This window comes from Hyperolius riggenbachi, chromosome 4, assembly GCF_040937935.1.
Source record: "Hyperolius riggenbachi isolate aHypRig1 chromosome 4, aHypRig1.pri, whole genome shotgun sequence".
NCBI classification, from domain to species: domain Eukaryota; kingdom Metazoa; phylum Chordata; class Amphibia; order Anura; family Hyperoliidae; genus Hyperolius; species Hyperolius riggenbachi.
This window is the reverse complement of record NC_090649.1, coordinates 3,039,096-3,061,692: the sequence shown is the minus strand read 5'-3', so window position 1 is coordinate 3,061,692 and position 22,597 is coordinate 3,039,096. Positions and strand designations below refer to the sequence as shown.

Below are 22,597 nucleotides of genomic sequence, written 5' to 3'. Positions count from 1 at the left end.
TTGAACTCCTTACTGAATAGGTACTTGACCTAGCCAGGATTCGAACCCTGGTCTCCCATGTCAAAGGCAGAGCCCTTAACCAGTACACTATCCAGCCACCAATATTTGAATTGAATTGACAATCGAATCCTACCATAGTCATAGTCCAATGTCCTACCGTATTATTATTATTATGTATTTATATAGCACTGACATCTTCTGCAGCACATTACAGAGTACATAGTCATGTCACTGACTGTCCTCAGAGGAGCTCACAATCTAATCCTACCATAGCCATAGTCTAATGTCCTACCATATTATTGTTATGTATTTATATAGCACTGACATCTTCTGCAGCACTGTACAGAGTACATAGTCTTGTCACTGACTGTGCTCAGATGAGCTCACAAACTAATCCTACCATAGTCATAGTCTAATGTCCTACCATATTATTATTATGTATTTATATAGCACTGACATCTCCTGCAGTACATTACAGAGTACATAGTCATGTCACTGACTGTCCTCAGAGGAGCTCACACTCTAATCCTACCATAGTCATAGTCTAATGTCCTACCATATTATTATTATGTATTTATATAGCACTGACATCTTCTGCAGCACTGTACAGAGTACATAGTCATGTCACTGGCTGTCCTCAGAGGAGCTCACACTCTAATCCTGTCATAGTCTAATGTCCTACCATATTATTATTATGTATTTATATAGCACTGACATCTTCTGCAGCACATTACAGAGTACATAGTCATGTCACTGACTGTCCTCAGAGGAGCTCACAGTCTAATCCTACCATAGTCATAGCCCAATGTCCTACCATATTATTATTATGTATTTATATAGCCCTGACATCTTCTGCAGCACTGTACAGAGTACATAGGCATGTCACTGACTGTCCTCAGAGGAGCTCACACTCTAATCCTACCATAGTCATAGTGTAATGTCCTACCATATTATTATTATGTATTTATATAGCACTGACATCTTCTGCAGCACATTACAGAGTACATAGTCATGTCACTGACTGTCCTCAGAGGAGCTCACAATCTAATCTTACCATAGTTATAGTCTAATGTCCTACCATATTATTATTATGTATTCATATAGCACTGACATCTCCTGCAGCACTTTACAGAGTACATAGTCATGTCACTGACTGTCCTCAGAGGAGCTCACAATCTAATCCTACCATAGTCATAGTGTAATGTCCTACCATAATATTATTATGTATTTATATAGCACTGACATCTTCTGCAGCACATTACAGAGTACATAGTCATGTCACTGACTGTCCTCAGAGGAGCTCACAATCTAATGCTACCATAGTCATAGTGTAATGTCCTACCATATTATTAGTATGTATTTATATAGCACTGACATCTTCTGCAGCACATTACAGAGTACATAGCCATGTCACTGACTGTCCTCTGAGGAGCTCACACTCTAATCCTACCATAGTCATAGTCTAATGTCCTACCATATTATTATTATGTAGTTATATAGCACTGACATCTCCTGCAGCACATTACAGAGTACATAGTCATGTCACTGACTGTCCTCTGAGGAGCTCACACTCTAATCCTACAATAGTCCTAGTCTAATGTCCTACCATATTATTATTATGTATTCATATAGCACTGACAGCTCCTGCAGCACTGTACAGAGTACTTAGTCATGTCACTGGTAGGTGAACAGAGGCGCCAGAAGGATAAAAGTACATAAAATTTTTAAAAAATTGCTGGGAGGAAGTGGTGGACTCACCTCCATTAAAGCAGACACGAAGGACTGTAAATATATAGATATACACATTTATTGAAAATATCCCAAAGATGCAACGCGTTTTGCGGGCACAGCCCACTTCTTCAGGCAATAAGCAGGGGATAAACAACTGTAAACAAAAGACAGAGGCATAGCTATAAATGTTGCCATAAAAAGATACAAATGGATTATTATTTAGTGTAATAAGAATAGTATTTCAAACATAGTGTTTAGTGATATGTTATAGTAGGGGGGTGATTGCAAGGAATGGGTCGGTGTAAACTACATCATGTGTATAGGGGAATGGACTAGATAACAGTGGTAAAAGGTAGTTAGTAAATCAGATTAAGTTGTTATCAAATTGACCGCCTTAGGTATATTTCAGTAGAAGGTAGGGAATGGAATACGTTGTAGCTGGCAAGAGAAAAAAAAAAGCATGTGTAGTGGTTAAAAATAAAGATAAAGACTTACCAGCAATTCAGTTATAGCAAGCAGAGCACCTCCGTACGGTTGTGAGGTCGCTTGCTGCTTTAAATGTGTTAATGCTGGCAGCTCTGGCCTATCCAGAAGCTGCTCCAGTGTGGGTGGGTGGAGTCAGTAGCCATGGTGACAGAGAGTCCTCCAATCAGCTGCTGCCAGCTGTAAGGACTACTCCTCCATTGGTGTGCATGTGGTCTTACATAACATGCATGCTTTCTCTGCATGCACAGGGCGGTGTCAGTGGGTGGAGTCAGTGGCCATGGTGACAGAGAGTCCTCCAATCAGCTGCTGCCAGCTGTAAGGAGTAGATTGGTGTGCATGCGGTCTTACATAACATGCATGCTTTCTCTGCATGCACAGGGCGGTGTGGTCAGTGGGTGGAGTCAGTGGCCATGGGGACAGAGAGTCCTCCAATCAGCTGCTGCCAGCTGTAAGGAGTAGATTGGTGTGCATGTGGTCTTACATAGCATGCATGCTTTCTCTGCATGCACAGGGCGGTGTTGTCAGTGGGTGGAGTCAGTGGCCATGGTGACAGAGTCCTCCAATCAGCTGCTGCCAGCTGTACATAACATGCATGCTTTCTCTGCATGCACAGGGCGGTGTTGTCAGTGGGTGGAGTCAGTGGCCATGGGGACAGAGAGTCCTCCAATCAGCTGCTGCCAGCTGTAAGGAGTAGATTGGTGTGCATGCGGTCTTACATAACATGCATGCTTTCTCTGCATGCACAGGGCGGTGTGGTCAGTGGGTGGAGTCAGTGGCCATGGGGACAGAGAGTCCTCCAATCAGCTGCTGCCAGCTGTAAGGAGTAGATTGGTGTGCATGTGGTCTTACATAGCATGCATGCTTTCTCTGCATGCACAGGGCGGTGTTGTCAGTGGGTGGAGTCAGTGGCCATGGTGACAGAGTCCTCCAATCAGCTGCTGCCAGCTGTACATAACATGCATGCTTTCTCTGCATGCACAGGGCGGTGTTGTCAGTGGGTGGAGTCAGTGGCCATGGTGACAGAGTCCTCCAATCAGCTGCTGCCAGCTGTACATAACATGCATGCTTTCTCTGCATGCACAGGGCGGTGTTGTCAGTGGGTGGAGTCAGTGGCCATGGTGACAGAGTCCTCCAATCAGCTGCTGCCAGCTGTAAGGAGTAGATTGGTGTGCATGCGGTCTTACATAACATGCATGCTTTCTCTGCATGCACAGGGCGGTGTTGTCAGTGGGTGGAGTCAGTGGCCATGGTGACAGAGTCCTCCAATCAGCTGCTGCCAGCTGTAAGGAGTAGATTGGTGTGCATGTGGTCTTACATAGCATGCATGCTTTCTCTGCATGCACAGGGCGGTGTTGTCAGTGGGTGGAGTCAGTGGCCATGGTGACAGAGAATCCTCCAATCAGCTGCTGCCAGCTGTAAGGAGTAGATTGGTGTGCATGTGGTCTTACATAACATGCATGCTTTCTCTGCATGCACAGGGCGGTGTTGTCAGTGGGTGGAGTCAGTGGCCATGGTGACAGAGAGTCCTCCAATCAGCTGCTGCCAGCTGTACATAACATGCATGCTTTCTCTGCATGCACAGGGCGGTGTTGTCAGTGGGTGGAGTCAGTGGCCATGGTGACAGAGTCCTCCAATCAGCTGCTGCCAGCTGTAAGGAGTAGATTGGTGTGCATGCGGTCTTACATAACATGCATGCTTTCTCTGCATGCACAGGGCGGTGTTGTCAGTGGGTGGAGTCAGTGGCCATGGTGACAGAGAATCCTCCAATCAGCTGCTGCCAGCTGTAAGGAGTAGATTGGTGTGCATGTGGTCTTACATAACATGCATGCTTTCTCTGCATGCACAGGGCGGTGTTGTCAGTGGGTGGAGTCAGTGGCCATGGTGACAGAGTCCTCCAATCAGCTGCTGCCAGCTGTACATAACATGCATGCTTTCTCTGCATGCACAGGGCGGTGTTGTCAGTGGGTGGAGTCAGTGGCCATGGTGACAGAGTCCTCCAATCAGCTGCTGCCAGCTGTAAGGAGTAGATTGGTGTGCATGTGGTCTTACATAGCATGCATGCTTTCTCTGCATGCACAGGGCGGTGTTGTCAGTGGGTGGAGTCAGTGGCCATGGTGACAGAGTCCTCCAATCAGCTGCTGCCAGCTGTACATAACATGCATGCTTTCTCTGCATGCACAGGGCGGTGTTGTCAGTGGGTGGAGTCAGTGGCCATGGTGACAGAGTCCTCCAATCAGCTGCTGCCAGCTGTAAGGAGTAGATTGGTGTGCATGCGGTCTTACATAACATGCATGCTTTCTCTGCATGCACAGGGCGGTGTTGTCAGTGGGTGGAGTCAGTGGCCATGGTGACAGAGTCCTCCAATCAGCTGCTGCCAGCTGTAAGGAGTAGATTGGTGTGCATGTGGTCTTACATAGCATGCATGCTTTCTCTGCATGCACAGGGCGGTGTTGTCAGTGGGTGGAGTCAGTGGCCATGGTGACAGAGAGTCCTCCAATCAGCTGCTGCCAGCTGTAAGGAGTAGATTGGTGTGCATGTGGTCTTACATAACATGCATGCTTTCTCTGCATGCACAGGGCGGTGTTGTCAGTGGGTGGAGTCAGTGGCCATGGTGACAGAGAATCCTCCAATCAGCTGCTGCCAGCTGTAAGGAGTAGATTGGTGTGCATGTGGTCTTACATAACATGCATGCTTTCTCTGCATGCACAGGGCGGTGTTGTCAGTGGGTGGAGTCAGTGGCCATGGTGACAGAGAGTCCTCCAATCAGCTGCTGCCAACTGTAAGGAGTAGATTGGTGTGCATGTGGTCTTACATAACATGCATGCTTTCTCTGCATGCACAGGGCGGTGTGGTCAGTGGGTGGAGTCAGTGGCCATGGTGACAGAGAATCCTCCAATCAGCTGCTGCCAGCTGTAAGGAGTAGATTGGTGTGCATGTGGTCTTACATAGCATGCATGCTTTCTCTGCATGCACAGGGCGGTGTTGTCAGTGGGTGGAGTCAGTGGCCATGGTGACAGAGAGTCCTCCAATCAGCTGCTGCCAGCTGTAAGGAGTAGATTGGTGTGCATGTGGTCTTACATAACATGCATGCTTTCTCTGCATGCACAGGGCGGTGTTGTCAGTGGGTGGAGTCAGTGGCCATGGTGACAGAGAATCCTCCAATCAGCTGCTGCCAGCTGTAAGGAGTAGATTGGTGTGCATGTGGTCTTACATAACATGCATGCTTTCTCTGCATGCACAGGGCGGTGTTGTCAGTGGGTGGAGTCAGTGGCCATGGTGACAGAGAGTCCTCCAATCAGCTGCTGCCAGCTGTAAGGAGTAGATTGGTGTGCATGCGGTCTTACATAACATGCATGCTTTCTCTGCATGCACAGGGCGGTGTTGTCAGTGGGTGGAGTCAGTGGCCATGGTGACAGAGAATCCTCCAATCAGCTGCTGCCAGCTGTAAGGAGTAGATTGGTGTGCATGTGGTCTTACATAACATGCATGCTTTCTCTGCATGCACAGGGCGGTGTTGTCAGTGGGTGGAGTCAGTGGCCATGGTGACAGAGTCCTCCAATCAGCTGCTGCCAGCTGTAAGGAGTAGATTGGTGTGCATGTGGTCTTACATAACATGCATGCTTTCTCTGCATGCACAGGGCGGTGTTGTCAGTGGGTGGAGTCAGTGGCCATGGTGACAGAGAGTCCTCCAATCAGCTGCTGCCAACTGTAAGGAGTAGATTGGTGTGCATGTGGTCTTACATAACATGCATGCTTTCTCTGCATGCACAGGGCGGTGTTGTCAGTGGGTGGAGTCAGTGGCCATGGTGACAGAGAATCCTCCAATCAGCTGCTGCCAGCTGTAAGGAGTAGATTGGTGTGCATGCGGTCTTGCCAGGCTAGATTATAATGCACAATCTAACACGGGGAAAATATGGAAGCAGATCTAGCTGGTCTAAAAACCTCAATTTATATAAAAGCAAGTTTAAATTTTACTCTGCTGTAACCACTTATTTTATAAAAAGAATTTGATTTTAAAACGAAGGAAAAGATATGAACTTGTGACCTGATCTGTAAATGAAACGTTTATATCAGCCAATCTCTATCTCCCTATCAAGTTATAAACTTGGGAAAAAAACATGTTAATAAAAAATGTAGAGAAAAATGAACCCAAATTAGACACGGCTATTCCTAGTTGCAATGCCAGGAAGGCCACATGTCAGGGTGTTCTCTATACGAGGTATAGAATCACTAAAATCCAAGCCCCTAACTTAGTTAGCTTTGATATAATTACAAATGTATAATTACCAATAAAATGGAGTAAGGAATCCTAAACTGAGGAGTCGGAGTCGGTGGATTTTTGGACCGACTCCACAGCCCTGGAAAAATGAACCCAAATCAAACACGGCTATTCCTAGTTGCAATACCAGGAAGGTCACATGTCAGGGTGTTCTCTATACGAGGTATAGAATCACTAAAATCCAAGCCCCTAACTTAGTTAGCTTTGATATAATTACAAATGTATAATGACCAATAATATGACTTCTTAGGTGGGAGTGGCCTCCAGGCTGGTAGGGTGTGAGAGTCCGGGATCCCTTCATTCCGTTCAGAGGATGAGTGTTCTTTAGAGAGTGTGTCCTTTCTTTCCAGAGTGTGTCTCTTTTAGAGAGTGTCTCAAGTGTCTCTTAATTTAAACCCCTCTAACTAACTTATAACTCCGCCCCCAGGTTACTTGATCCAATCAAGAACTGAAATGTGTGACTAAAGGTGAAGATTCACTAGCCCATTTGAATATCAATTTAACCAACATATATTTGGTATCAACATTTTTTTTATTTCTCGGTGTGTAATTTTCCAGCAGGGGGCACACTCGTACTGCGTTCCGAGAGTATATTAGAGATGGCCTGAATGGGAACCGGCGAACTTCCGGGGTTCGCGATCGTGGAGAACCGCAAACTTTTCCGGAAGTTTGACCCTCTACATCACAGTCAGCAGGCACATTGTAGCCAATCAGGCTACACTCCCTCCTGGAGCACCCCCCCTTTATAAAAGGCAGGCAGTGTCAGGCATTGGACTCACTTGTATGCCTGCAGTAAATAGATAAGGGACAGCTGCTGGCAGAATCTCATAGGGAAAGATTAGTTAGGCTCTTGTAGGCTTGTTAGCTTGCTCCTGGCTGATTCTTATTGCTAAAATAGCACCCCACAACAGCTCTTTTGAGAGCTAATCTTGTTCTTGTGATCTATTTTTTTTCTGTGTGTCCCACTGACACTTGTGTTGCATAGACAGCCTTGCTATTTCATACTGTGTGTGCCACTGCCAGCCAGGCCCAGCACATTCAGTGACTACCTGTGTGTGTGTGACAGGCAGCTGCACATTTGTAATCCCAATCACTGCACCTGTTCATTGTTCAGTGCACCTACCTACCTATACCTACGTGTACTGTACTGTGTTCTCTATGATTCCTCAGGTTATATCATCTCTGTACTGTGGCCTCTCTATGGTTCCTCAGGTTATATCATCTCTGTACTGTTGTCTCTCTATGGTTCCTCAGGTTATATCATCTCTGTACTGTGGCCTCTCTATGGTTCCTCAGGTTATATCATCTCTGTACTGTGGTCTCTCCATGGTTCCTCAGGTTATATCATCTCTGTACTGTGGTCTCTCTATGGTTCCTCAGGTTATATCATCTCTGTACTGTGGTCTCTCTATGGTTCCTCAGGTTATATCATCTCTGTACTGTGGTCTCTCTATGGTTCCTCAGATTATATCATCTCTGTACTGTGGCCTCTCTATGGTTCCTCAGGTTATATCATCTCTGTACTGTAGCCTCTCTATAGTTCATCAGGTTATATCATCTCTGTACTGTGGCCTCTCTATGGTTCCTCAGGTTATATCATCTCTGTACTGTGGTCTCTCTATGGTTCCTCAGGTTATATTATCTCTGTACTGTGGTCTCTCTATGGTTCCTCAGGTTATATCATCTCTGTACTGTGTTCTCTATGGTTCCTCAGGTTATATCATCTCTGTACTGTGGCCTCTCTATGGTTCCTCAGGTTATATCATCTCTGTACTGTGTTCTCTATGGTCCCTCAGGTTATATCATCTCTATACTGTGGTCTCTCTATGGTTCCTCAGGTTATATCATCTCTGTACTGTGGTCTCTCTATGGTTCCTCAGGTTATATCATCTCTGTACTGTAGCCTCTCTATAGTTCATCAGGTTATATCATCTCTGTACTGTGGCCTCTCTATGGTTCCTCAGGTTATATCATCTCTGTACTGTGGCCTCTCTATGGTTCCTCAGGTTATTTCATCTCTGTACTGTGTTCTCTATGATTCCTCAGGTTATATCATCTCTGTACTGTGGCCTCTCTATGGTTCCTCAGGTTATATCATCTCTGTACTGTTGTCTCTCTATGGTTCCTCAGGTTATATCATCTCTGTACTGTGGCCTCTCTATGGTTCCTCAGGTTATATCATCTCTGTACTGTAGCCTCTCTATAGTTCATCAGGTTATATCATCTCTGTACTGTGGCCTCTCTATGGTTCCTCAGGTTATATCATCTCTGTACTGTGGCCTCTCTATGGTTCCTCAGGTTATATCATCTCTGTACTGTGGTCTCTCTATGGTTCCTCAGGTTATATCATCTCTGTACTGTGGTCTCTCTATGGTTCGTCAGGTTATATCATCTCTGTACTGTGGCCTCTCTATGGTTCCTCAGGTTATATCATCTCTGTACTGTGGCCTCTCTATGGTTCCTCAGGTTATATCATCTCTGTACTGTGGTCTCTATATGGTTCCTCGGGTTATATCATCTCTGTACTGTGGTCTCTCTATGGTTCCTCAGGTTATATCATCTCTGTGCTGTGGTCTCTATGGTTCCTCAGGTTATATCATCTCTATACTGTGGTCTCTCTATGGTTCCTCAGGTTATATCATCTCTGTACTGTGGTCTCTCTATGGTTCCTCAGGTTATATCATCTCTGTGCTGTGGTCTCTATGGTTCCTCAGGTTATATCATCTCTATACTGTGGTCTCTCTATGGTTCCTCAGGTTATATCATCTCTGTACTGTGGCCTTTCTATGGTTCCACAGGCTATATTATCTCTGTACTGTGGCCTCTCTATGGTTCCTCAGGTTATATCATCTCTGTACTGTGGTCTCTCTATGGTTCCTAAGGTTATATCATCTCTGTACTGTGGTCTCTCTATGGTTCCTCAGGTTATATCATCTCTGTACTGTGGCCTCTCTATGGTTCCTCAGGTTATTTCATCTCTGTACTGTGGTCTCTCTATAGTTCCTCAGGTTATATCATCTCTGTACTGTGGTCTCTCTATGGTTCCTCAGGTTATATCATCTCTGTACTGTAGTCTCTCTATGGTTCCTCAGGTTATATCATCTCTATACTGTGGCCTCTCTATGGTTCCTCAGGTTATATCATCTCTGTACTGTGGTCTCTCTCTGGTTCCTCAGGTTATATCATCTCTGTACTGTGCTCTGTATGGTTCCTCAGGTTATATCATCTCTGTACTGTGGCCTCTCTATGGTTCCTCAGGTTATATCATCTCTGTACTGTGGCCTCTCTATGGTTCCTCAGGTTATATCATCTCTGTACTGTGGCCTCTCTATGGTTCCTCAGGTTATATCATCTCTGTACGGTGGTCTCTCTATGGTTCCTCAGGTTATATCATCTCTGTACTGTGGCCTCTCTATGGTTCCTCAGGTTATATCATCTCTGTACTGTGGCCTCTCTATGGTTCCTCAGGTTATATCATCTCTGTACTGTGGTCTCTCTATGATTCTTCAGGTTATATCATCTCTGTACTGTGGTCTCTCTATGGTTCCTCAGATTATATCATCTCTGTACTGTGGTCTCTCTATGGTTCCTCAGGTTATTTCATCTCTGTACTGTGGCCTCTCTATGGTTCCTCAGGTTATATCATCTCTGTACTGTGGTCTCTCTATGGTTCCTCAGGTTATATCATCTCTGTACTGTGGCCTCTCTATGGTTCCTCAGGTTATATCATCTCTGTACTGTGGTCTCTCTATGGTTCCTCAGGTTATATCATCTCTGTACTGTGGTCTCTCTATGGTTCCTCAGGCTATATAATATCTGTACTGTGGTCTCTCTCTGGTTCCTCAGGTTATATCATCTCTGTACTGTGGCCTCTCTATGGTTCCTCAGGTTATTTCATCTCTGTACTGTGGTCTCTCTATGGTTCCTCAGGTTATATCATCTCTGTACTGTGGTCTCTCTATGGTTCCTCAGGTTATATCATCTCTGTACTGTAGCCTCTCTATGGTTCCTCAGGTTATATCATCTCTGTACTGTGGTCTCTCTATGGTTCCTCAGGTTATATCATCTCTGTACTGTGGTCTCTCTATGGTTCCTCAGGTTATATCATCTCTGTACTGTGGCCTCTCTATGGTTCCTCAGGTTATATCATCTCTGTACTGTGGCCTCTCTATGGTTCTCCAGGTTATATCATCTCTGTACTGTGGCCTCTCTATGGTTCTCCAGGTTATATCATCTCTGTACTGTGGTCTCTCTCTGGTTCCTCAGGCTATATAATATCTGTACTGTGGCCTCTCTATGGTTCCTCAGGTTATATCATCTCTGTACTGTGGTCTCTCTATGGTTCTCCAGGTTATATCATCTCTGTACTGTGGCCTCTCTATGGTTCTCCAGGTTATATCATCTCTGTACTGTGGTCTCTCTCTGGTTCCTCAGGTTATATCATCTCTGTACTGTGGCCTCTCTATGGTTCCTCAGGCTATATAATATCTGTACTGTGGCCTCTCTATGGTTCCTCTGGTTATATCATCTCTGTACTGTGGTCTCTCTATGGTTCCTCAGGTTATATCATCTCTGTACTGTGGTCTCTCTATGGTTCCTCAGGTTATATCATCTCTGTACTGTGGCCTCTCTATGGTTCCTCAGGTTATATCATCTCTGTACTGTGGTCTCTCTATGGTTCCTCAGGTTATATCATCTCTGTACTGTGGCCTCTCTATGGTTCCTCAGGTTATATCATCTCTGTGCTGTGGTCTCTATGGTTCCTCAGGTTATATCATCTCTATACTGTGGCCTCTCTATGGTTCCTCAGGTTATATCATCTCTGTACTGTGGTCTCTCTATGGCTCCTCAGGTTATATCATCTCTGTACTGTGGTCTCTCTATGGTTCCTCAGGTTATATCATCTCTGTGCTGTGGTCTCTATGGTTCCTCAGGTTATATCATCTCTATACTGTGGTCTCTCTATGGTTCCTCAGGTTATATTATCTCTGTACTGTGGCCTTTCTATGGTTCCACAGGCTATATTATCTCTGTACTGTGGCCTCTCTATGGTTCCTCAGGTTATATCATCTCTGTACTGTGGCCTCTCTATGGTTCCTCAGGTTATATCATCTCTGTACTGTGGTCTCTCTATGGTTCCTCAGGCTATATCATCTCTGTACTGTGGTCTCTCTATGGTTCCTCAGGTTATATCATCTCTGTACTGTGGTCTCTCTATGGTTCCTCAGGTTATATCATCTCTGTACTGTGGTCTCTCTATGGTTCCTCAGGTTATATCATCTCTGTACTGTGGTCTCTCTATGGTTCCTCAGGCTATATCATCTCTGTACTGTGCTCTGTATGGTTCCTCAGGTTATATCATCTCTGTACTGTGGCCTCTCTATGGTTCCTCAGGTTATATCATCTCTGTACTGTGGTCTCTCTATGGTTCCTCAGGTTATTTCATCTCTGTACTGTGGCCTCTCTATGGTTCCTCAGGTTATATCATCTCTGTACTGTGGTCTCTCTATGGTTCCTCAGGCTATATCATCTCTGTACTGTGGTCTCTCTATGGTTCCTCAGGCTATATCATCTCTGTACTGTGGTCTCTCTATGGTTCCTCAGGCTATATCATCTCTGTACTGTGGTCTCTCTATGGTTCCTCAGGTTATATCATCTCTGTACTGTGGTCTCTCTATGGTTCCTCAGGTTATATCATCTCTGTACTGTGGTCTGTATGGTTCCTCAGGTTATATCATCTCTGTACTGTGGCCTCTCTATGGTTCCTCAGGTTATATCATCTCTGTACTGTTGTCTCTCTATGGTTCCTCAGGTTATATCATCTCTGTACTGTGGCCTCTCTATGGTTCCTCAGGTTATATCATCTCTGTACTGTAGCCTCTCTATAGTTCATCAGGTTATATCATCTCTGTACTGTGGCCTCTCTATGGTTCCTCAGGTTATATCATCTCTGTACTGTGGCCTCTCTATGGTTCCTCAGGTTATATCATCTCTGTACTGTGGCCTCTCTATGGTTCCTCAGGTTATATCATCTCTGTACTGTTGTCTCTCTATGGTTCCTCAGGTTATATCATCTCTGTACTGTGGCCTCTCTATGGTTCCTCAGGTTATATCATCTCTGTACTGTAGCCTCTCTATAGTTCCTCAGGTTATATCATCTCTGTACTGTGGCCTCTCTATGGTTCCTCAGGTTATATCATCTCTGTACTGTGGTCTCTCTATGGTTCCTCAGGTTATTTCATCTCTGTACTGTGGCCTCTCTATGGTTCCTCAGGTTATATCATCTCTGTACTGTGGTCTCTCTATGGTTCCTCAGGTTATATCATCTCTGTACTGTGGTCTCTCTATGGTTCCTCAGGCTGGATGGTGTACTGGTTAAGGGCTCTGCCTCTGACACGGGAGACCTAACAGGAAGGGTAGCGGCTAGGATCATCCTGGCTTAGGCTACTGACCTGTCCACTTACTGCTAAGCAATAATTGATGTTTAATAAATGGTCCAGAATATAAAAATGTTAGATTCCACTCTCCAGGTTGTTTTCCTTCTATTATTTTTCCATTAGGATAATACGCTGTAAATTTAACGAAATGTTTTATATATTTCTTTGATTATCTCTTTTCATACATCTCTGGAGAGGTTAATTTATATTGGACCTTGTTCACCATTTGTTTGATTTTCTGCTATTATAATATGTATCCCATTTGGGATTGTTTGTAACTAATTAGCTAACTTTAATAAAACTGATTGAAACTGACACGGGAGACCAGGGTTTGAATCTTGGCTCTGCCTGTTCAGTAAGCCAGTAATTCAGTAAGGAGTTAATTGGGCAAGTCTCCCTAACACTGCTACTGCCTACTGAGTGCGCTCTAGTGGCTGCCTCACAAGCGCTTTGAGTCCGACAGGAGAAAGGCGCTATACAAATACTGCCATTATTATTATTATTATTATTATCTCTGTACTGTGGCCTTTCTATGGTTCCTCGGATTATATCATCTCTGTACTGTGGCCTTTCTATGGTTCCACAGGCTATATTATCTCTGTGTGAAGAAGGATCCGCAGACCAGACCAGGTAGATGAAAAAGGCTGACAAAATTTTATTTGAAAAATTCCATAGACAGTGCAATAAAAAAGACAGAAAATGCTAACGCGTATCGGGCCTACAATCTGCCCTTAATCATAGCTGAAGTAAATCTGCCTAAAGCAGGGCTTATATGCAGGTGGGGAAAGAAAAAAACTCCACCCACTCACCATACAGCCCAGATCTTAAAGGTACAATACAGTGTTATATACAAAAACATGTTACAAACATATTTAATAGCAACAGTATAAAACTTAAGAAAAGGTAAGAAAGAGAGTTACCACTGAGTGTGTGTAAATACAATATATTGACAAATACATGTAATAAAATATGCAGCATGGATATAATAAATATAGTAAATGTAATAGAAAAAGGAGGATCAGCATGAAGAATGGGATCATAACACGAGTGTGCAGTTACACCAAAGACACATACAAATATTAGTACGTATACACTAAGCTTAGATCCCAACGCTTATTTAAACCATCTGGCACCCGTGTGCCCATTCGATGGATCCAATAAGCTTCTCTCCTAAGAAGTAAACTATGGATGTCCCCTCCTCTAATAGGACATGTAACACGTTCCACCCCTTGGAAAATAAAGGACGAAAGATCGCCCTTATGGACTGATTCGAAATGTTTCAAAACAGACGATTTCCTAAAAGTGTTCCAACTAGTTCCGCAATAGTGCTCCGCTACTCGGGCTCTAAGATTACGGGTAGTACACCCTACATACTGTATACGGCATGCGACACAGGAAATCACATAGACGGTGTATTTGGTATTACAATTTACATATTGTTTGATTGGAAAATCCTTATTGGCTGTAAATGAAAAAATCGTAGTACCTCGCCTATGACAGTGGCAGTAATGGCAGGTTGAAAAGCCACATGGATATGAGCCTACTGTGGTAAGCCAAGTGGGTGTGCGCATGGATGAAGGGGATCGAAAAAGGCTAGTGGAGAGGATTGATCCTAAAGTGCGGGCTTTTCTAGCCGAAAAACGACAACCATCCTTAACGATTTTTCTAAGCCTGGTATCTGAGTGCAGTACAGGAATATATTGTTTTACAATTTTCGTAATTTTATTAAACTGAAGGCTATAATCGGTAATGAAAGTCGGCTTGCCCGCTCCATCATGATTTCGATTGGTGTGTTTCAGCAAATCTGAACGTGATCTTCTAGTACCCCTAATGCGTCCCACAGCTAGTTGTCGTTTATTATACCCCCTGCACCTTAATCTTTCTTCAACTAGTGAACATTCCTGATCAAGTACATCTATGTTAGAGCAGTTTCTAACTGCCCTTGTGAATTCCCCGGTGGGGATGGCATTGATAGTATGCCTGGGATGACATGAATTTGCAAGTAGAATCGAGTTTCCTGCTGTCGGCTTACGATACGTTCGTGTTGAGACCGTATGGGAAATAGGGTCTGCAGTTAAAGTCAGATCCAAATAATCTATTTTGAGGAAATCAGAGTTCATGGTAAATCTCAGATTAAGATCATTTTCGTTGGCATAGGCCAAAAAGTCCCCCAGGAGGGCCGGAGGACCCCCCCACACCAAAAGCAAATTGTCAATAAATCTGCCATACCAAATAATATGGCAGGCATAGGGGTTATCATCTCCAAAGATGCGGAGCTCCTCCCACCAGCCCATATACAGGTTTGCAAGGGAGGGGGAAAACTTTGCCCCCATAGAAGTTCCGCATCTCTGGAGATAAAACCCCGAATCAAACATGATTCATTATTTCATGTTTGATTCGGGGTTTTATTATTTATTATGTATTTATTATTTATTATGGTTCCACAGGTTATATCATCTCTGTACTGTGGCCTCTCTATGGTTCCTCAGGTTATATCATCTCTGTACTGTGGCCTCTCTATGGTTCCTCAGGTTATATCATCTCTGTACTGTGGTCTCTATGGTTCCTCAGGTTATATCATCTCTATACTGTGGTCTCTCTATGGTTCCTCAGGTTATATCATCTCTGTACGGTGGTCTCTCTCTGGTTCCTCAGGTTATATCATCTCTGTACGGTGGTCTCTCTCTGGTTCCTCAGGTTATATCATCTCTGTACTGTGGTCTCTCTATGGTTCCTCAGGTTATATCATCTCTGTACTGTGGTCTCTCTCTGGTTCCTCAGGTTATATAATATCTGTACTGTGGTCTCTCTATGGTTCCTCAGGCTATATAATATCTGTACTGTGGTCTCTCTATGGTTCCTCAGGTGATATCATCTCTGTACTGTGGTCTCTCTATGGTTCCTCAGGTTATATCATCTCTGTACTGTGGTCTCTCTATGGTTCCTCAGGCTATATTATATCTGTACTGTGGTCTCTCTATGGTTCCTCAGGCTGGATGGTGTACTGGTTAAGGGCTCGGCCTCTGACACGGGAGACCAGGGTTCGAATCTTGGCTGTGCCTGTTCAGTAAGCCAGTAATTCAGTAAGGAGTTCATTGGGCAAGTCTCCCTAACACTGCTACTGCCTACTGAGTGCCCTCTAGTGGCTGCCTCACAAGCGCTTTGAGTCCGACAGGAGAAAGGCGCTATACAAATACTGCCATTATTATTATTATTATTATTATCTCTGTACTGTGGCCTTTCTATGGTTCCTCAGGTTATATCATCTCTGTACTGTGGTCTCTCTATAGTTCCTCAGGTTATATCATCTCTGTACTGTGGTCTCTCTATGGTTCCTCAAGTTATATCATCTCTGTACTGTGGCCTTTCTATGGTTCCACAGGCTATATTATCTCTGTACTGTGGTCTCTCTATGGTTCCTCAGGTTATATCATCTCTGTACTGTGGCCTCTCTATGGTTCCTCAGGTTATATCATCTCTGTAGTGTGGTCTCTCTATGGTTCCTCAGGTTATATCATCTCTGTACTGTAGCCTCTCTATGGTTCCTCAGGTTATATCATCTCTGTACTGTGGCCTCTCTATGGTTCCTCAGGTTATATCATCTCTGTACTGTGGTCTCTCTATGGTTCCTCAGGTTATATCATCTCTGTACTGTGGCCTCTCTATGGTTCCTCAGGTTATATCATCTCTGTACTGTGGCCTCTCTATGGTTCCTCAGGTTATATCATCTCTGTACTGTGGCCTCTCTATGGTTCCTCAGGTTATATCATCTCTGTACTGTGGCCTCTCTATGGTTCCTCAGGTTATATCATCTCTGTACTGTGGTCTGTATGGTTCCTCAGGTTATATCATCTCTGTACTGTGGTCTCTCTATGGTTCCTCGGGTTATATCATCTCTGTACTGTGGCCTCTCTATGGTTCCACAGGCTATATTATCTCTGTACTGTGGTCTCTCTATGGTTCCTCAGGTTATATCATCTCTGTACTGTGGCCTCTCTATGGTTCCTCAGGTTATATCATCTCTGTAGTGTGGATTCTCTATGGTTCCTCAGGTTATATCATCTCTGTACTGTGGCCTCTCTATGGTTCCTAAGGTTATATCATCTCTGTACTGTGGCCTTTCTATGGTTCCACAGGTTATATCATCTCTGTACTGTGGCCTCTCTATGGTTCCTCAGGTTATATCATCTCTGTACTGTGGTCTCTCTATGGTTCCTCAGGTTATATCATCTCTGTACTGTGTTCTCTATGGTTCCTCAGGTTATATAATATCTGTACTGTGGTCTCTCTATGGTTCCTCAGGTTATATCATCTCTGTACTGTGGCCTCTCTATGGTTCCTCAGGTTATATCATCTCTGTACTGTGGTCTCTCTATGGTTCCTCAGGTTATATCATCTCTGTACTGTGTTCTCTATGGTTCCTCAGGTTATATCATCTCTGTACTGTGTTCTCTATGGTTCCTAAGGTTATATCATCTCTGTACTGTGGTCTCTCTATGGTTCCTCAGGTTATATCATCTCTGTACTGTGGTCTCTCTATGGTTCCTCAGGTTATATCATCTCTGTACTGTGGTCTGTATGGTTCCTCAGGTTATATCATCTCTGTACTGTGGTCTCTCTATGGTTCCTCAGGTTATATCATCTCTGTACTGTGGCCTCTCTATAGTTCCTCAGGTTATATCATCTCTGTACTGTGGTCTGTATGGTTCCTCAGGTTATATCATCTCTGTACTGTGGTCTCTCTATGGTTCCTCAGGTTATATCATCTCTGTACTGTGGTCTGTATGGTTCCTCAGGTTATATCATCTCTGTACTGTGGTCTCTCTCTGGTTCCTCAGGTTATATCATCTCTGTACTGTGGTCTCTCTATGGTTCCTCAGGTTATATCATCTCTGTACTGTGGTCTCTATGGTTCCTCAGGTATATAATATCTGTACTGTGGTCTCTCTATGGTTCCTCAGGTTATATCATCTCTGTACTGTGGCCTCTCTATGGTTCCTCAGGTTATATCATCTCTGTACTGTGGTCTCTCTATGGTTCCTCAGGTTATATCATCTCTGTACTGTGTTCTCTATGGTTCCTCAGGTTATATCATCTCTGTACTGTGTTCTCTATGGTTCCTAAGGTTATATCATCTCTGTACTGTGGTCTCTCTATGGTTCCTCAGGTTATATCATCTCTGTACTGTGGTCTCTCTATGGTTCCTCAGGTTATATCATCTCTGTACTGTGGTCTGTATGGTTCCTCAGGTTATATCATCTCTGTACTGTGGTCTCTCTATGGTTCCTCAGGTTATATCATCTCTGTACTGTGGCCTCTCTATAGTTCCTCAGGTTATATCATCTCTGTACTGTGGTCTGTATGGTTCCTCAGGTTATATCATCTCTGTACGGTGGTCTCTCTCTGGTTCCTCAGGTTATATCATCTCTGTACGGTGGTCTCTCTCTGGTTCCTCAGGTTATATCATCTCTGTACTGTGGTCTCTCTATGGTTCCTCAGGTTATATCATCTCTGTACTGTGGTCTCTCTCTGGTTCCTCAGGTTATATAATATCTGTACTGTGGTCTCTCTATGGTTCCTCAGGCTATATAATATCTGTACTGTGGTCTCTCTATGGTTCCTCAGGTGATATCATCTCTGTACTGTGGTCTCTCTATGGTTCCTCAGGTTATATCATCTCTGTACTGTGGTCTCTCTATGGTTCCTCAGGCTATATTATATCTGTACTGTGGTCTCTCTATGGTTCCTCAGGCTGGATGGTGTACTGGTTAAGGGCTCGGCCTCTGACACGGGAGACCAGGGTTCGAATCTTGGCTGTGCCTGTTCAGTAAGCCAGTAATTCAGTAAGGAGTTCATTGGGCAAGTCTCCCTAACACTGCTACTGCCTACTGAGTGCCCTCTAGTGGCTGCCTCACAAGCGCTTTGAGTCCGACAGGAGAAAGGCGCTATACAAATACTGCCATTATTATTATTATTATTATTATCTCTGTACTGTGGCCTTTCTATGGTTCCTCAGGTTATATCATCTCTGTACTGTGGTCTCTCTATAGTTCCTCAGGTTATATCATCTCTGTACTGTGGTCTCTCTATGGTTCCTCAAGTTATATCATCTCTGTACTGTGGCCTTTCTATGGTTCCACAGGCTATATTATCTCTGTACTGTGGTCTCTCTATGGTTCCTCAGGTTATATCATCTCTGTACTGTGGCCTCTCTATGGTTCCTCAGGTTATATCATCTCTGTAGTGTGGTCTCTCTATGGTTCCTCAGGTTATATCATCTCTGTACTGTAGCCTCTCTATGGTTCCTCAGGTTATATCATCTCTGTACTGTGGCCTCTCTATGGTTCCTCAGGTTATATCATCTCTGTACTGTGGTCTCTCTATGGTTCCTCAGGTTATATCATCTCTGTACTGTGGACTCTCTATGGTTCCTCAGGTTATATCATCTCTGTACTGTGGCCTCTCTATGGTTCCTCAGGTTATATCATCTCTGTACTGTGGCCTCTCTATGGTTCCTCAGGTTATATCATCTCTGTACTGTGGCCTCTCTATGGTTCCTCAGGTTATATCATCTCTGTACTGTGGCCTCTCTATGGTTCCTCAGGTTATATCATCTCTGTACTGTGGTCTGTATGGTTCCTCAGGTTATATCATCTCTGTACTGTGGTCTCTCTATGGTTCCTCGGGTTATATCATCTCTGTACTGTGGCCTCTCTATGGTTCCACAGGCTATATTATCTCTGTACTGTGGTCTCTCTATGGTTCCTCAGGTTATATCATCTCTGTACTGTGGCCTCTCTATGGTTCCTCAGGTTATATCATCTCTGTAGTGTGGTCTCTCTATGGTTCCTCAGGCTATATTATATCTGTACTGTGGTCTCTCTATGGTTCCTCAGGCTATATTATCTCTGTACTGTGGTCTCTCTATGGTTCCTCAGGTTATATCATCTCTGTACTGTGGCCTCTCTATGGTTCCTCAGGTTATATCATCTCTGTACTGTGGTCTCTCTATGGTTCCTCAGGTTATATCATCTCTGTACTGTGTTCTCTATGGTTCCTCAGGTTATATCATCTCTGTACTGTGGCCTCTCTATGGTTCCTCAGGTTATATCATCTCTGTACTGTGGCCTCTCTATGGTTCCTCAGGTTATATCATCTCTGTACTGTGGCCTCTCTATGGTTCCTCAGGTTATATCATCTCTGTACTGTGGTCTCTCTATGGTTCCTCAGGTTATATCATCTCTGTACTGTGGCCTCTCTATGGTTCCACAGGCTATATTATCTCTGTACTGTGGTCTCTCTATGGTTCCTCAGGTTATATCATCTCTGTACTGTGGCCTCTCTATGGTTCCTCAGGTTATATCATCTCTGTAGTGTGGATTCTCTATGGTTCCTCAGGTTATATCATCTCTGTACTGTGGCCTCTCTATGGTTCCTAAGGTTATATCATCTCTGTACTGTGGCCTTTCTATGGTTCCACAGGTTATATCATCTCTGTACTGTGGCCTCTCTATGGTTCCTCAGGTTATATCATCTCTGTACTGTGGTCTCTCTATGGTTCCTCAGGTTATATCATCTCTGTACTGTGTTCTCTATGGTTCCTCAGGTTATATAATATCTGTACTGTGGTCTCTCTATGGTTCCTCAGGTTATATCATCTCTGTACTGTGGCCTCTCTATGGTTCCTCAGGTTATATCATCTCTGTACTGTGGCCTCTCTATGGTTCCTAAGGTTATATCATCTCTGTACTGTGGCCTTTCTATGGTTCCACAGGTTATATCATCTCTGTACTGTGGCCTCTCTATGGTTCCTCAGGTTATATCATCTCTGTACTGTGGTCTCTCTATGGTTCCTCAGGTTATATCATCTCTGTACTGTGTTCTCTCTATGGTTCCTCAGGTTATATCATCTCTGTACTGTGGTCTCTATGGTTCCTCAGGTTATATCATCTCTGTACTGTGGCCTCTCTATGGTTCCTCAGGTTATATCATCTCTGTACTGTGGTCTCTCTCTGGTTCCTCAGGTTATATCATCTCTGTACTGTGGCCTCTCTATGGTTCCTCAGGTTATACCATCTCTGTACTGTGGTCTCTCTATGGTTCCTCAGGTTATATCATCTCTGTACTGTGGCCTCTCTATAGTTCCTCAGGTTATATCATCTCTGTACTGTGGTCTGTATGGTTCCTCAGGTTATATCATCTCTGTACTGTGGTCTCTCTATGGTTCCTCAGGTTATATCATCTCTGTACTGTGTTCTCTATGGTTCCTCAGGTTATATCATCTCTGTACTGTGGTCTCTCTATGGTTCCTCAGGTTATATCATCTCTGTACTGTGGTCTCTATGGTTCCTCAGGTTATATCATCTCTGTACTGTGGCCTCTCTATGGTTCCTCAGGTTATATCATCTCTGTACTGTGTTCTCTATGGTTCCTCAGGTTATATCATCTCTGTACTGTGGCCTCTCTATGGTTCCTCAGGTTATATCATCTCTGTACTGTGGCCTCTCTATGGTTCCTCAGGTTATATCATCTCTGTACTGTGGTCTCTCTATGGTTCCTCAGGTTATATCATCTCTGTACTGTGTTCTCTATGGTTCCTCAGGTTATATCATCTCTGTACTGTGGTCTCTATATGGTTCCTCAGGTTATATCATCTCTGTAGTGTGGACTCTATGGCTCTCTTGGTTATATCATCTCTGTACTGTGGTCTCTCTATGGTTCCTCAGGTTATATCATCTCTGTACTGTGGCCTCTCTATGGTTCCTCAGGTTATATCATCTCTGTACTGTGGCCTCTCTATGGTTCCTCAGGTTATATCATCTCTGTACTGTGGTCTGTATGGTTCCTCAGGTTATATCATCTCTGTACTGTGGCCTCTCTATGGTTCCTCAGGTTATATCATCTCTGTACTGTGGCCTCTCTATGGTTCCTCAGGTTATATCATCTCTGTACTGTGTTCTCTATGGTTCCTCAGGTTATATCATCTCTGTACTGTGGTCTCTATGGTTCCTCAGGTTATATCATCTCTGTACTGTGGTCTCTATATGGTTCCTCAGGTTATATCATCTCTGTAGTGTGGACTCTATGGCTCTCTAGGTTATATCATCTCTGTACTGTGCTCTCTCTATGGTTCCTCAGGTTATATCATCTCTGTACTGTGTTCTCTCTATGGTTCCTCAGGTTATATCATCTCTGTACTGTGGTCTCTATATGGTTCCTCAGGTTATATCATCTCTGTAGTGTGGACTCTATATGGTTCCTCAGGTTATATCATCTCTGTAGTGTGGACTCTATATGGTTCCTCAGGTTATATCATCTCTGTACTGTGCTCTCTAGGTTATATCATCTCTGTACTGAGGTCTCTCTATGGTTCCTCAGGTTATATCATCTCTGTACTGTGGTCTCTATATGGTTCCTCAGGTTATATCATCTCTGTAGTGTGGACTCTATGGCTCTCTAGGTTATATCATCTCTGTACTGTGGTCTCTCTATAGTTCATCAGGTTATATCATCTCTGTACTGTGGTCTCTATATGGTTCCTCAGGTTATATCATCTCTGTACTGTGGTCTCTCTATGGTTCCTCAGGTTATATCATCTCTGTACTGTTGCCTCTATGGCTCTCTAGGTTATATCATCTCTGTCCTGTGGTCTCTATATGGTTCC

The 22,597-nt window shown here is 44.1% G+C and overlaps 1 protein-coding gene across 5 annotated transcripts in view; it reads left to right on the top strand.

Moving 5' to 3' along the window:
• The window catches only part of LOC137571110 (uridine-cytidine kinase-like 1), a 190,396-nt gene that overhangs the window by 20,465 nt on the left and 147,334 nt on the right, over positions 1–22,597 (top strand). The gene's annotated exons all lie outside the window — the stretch shown is intronic.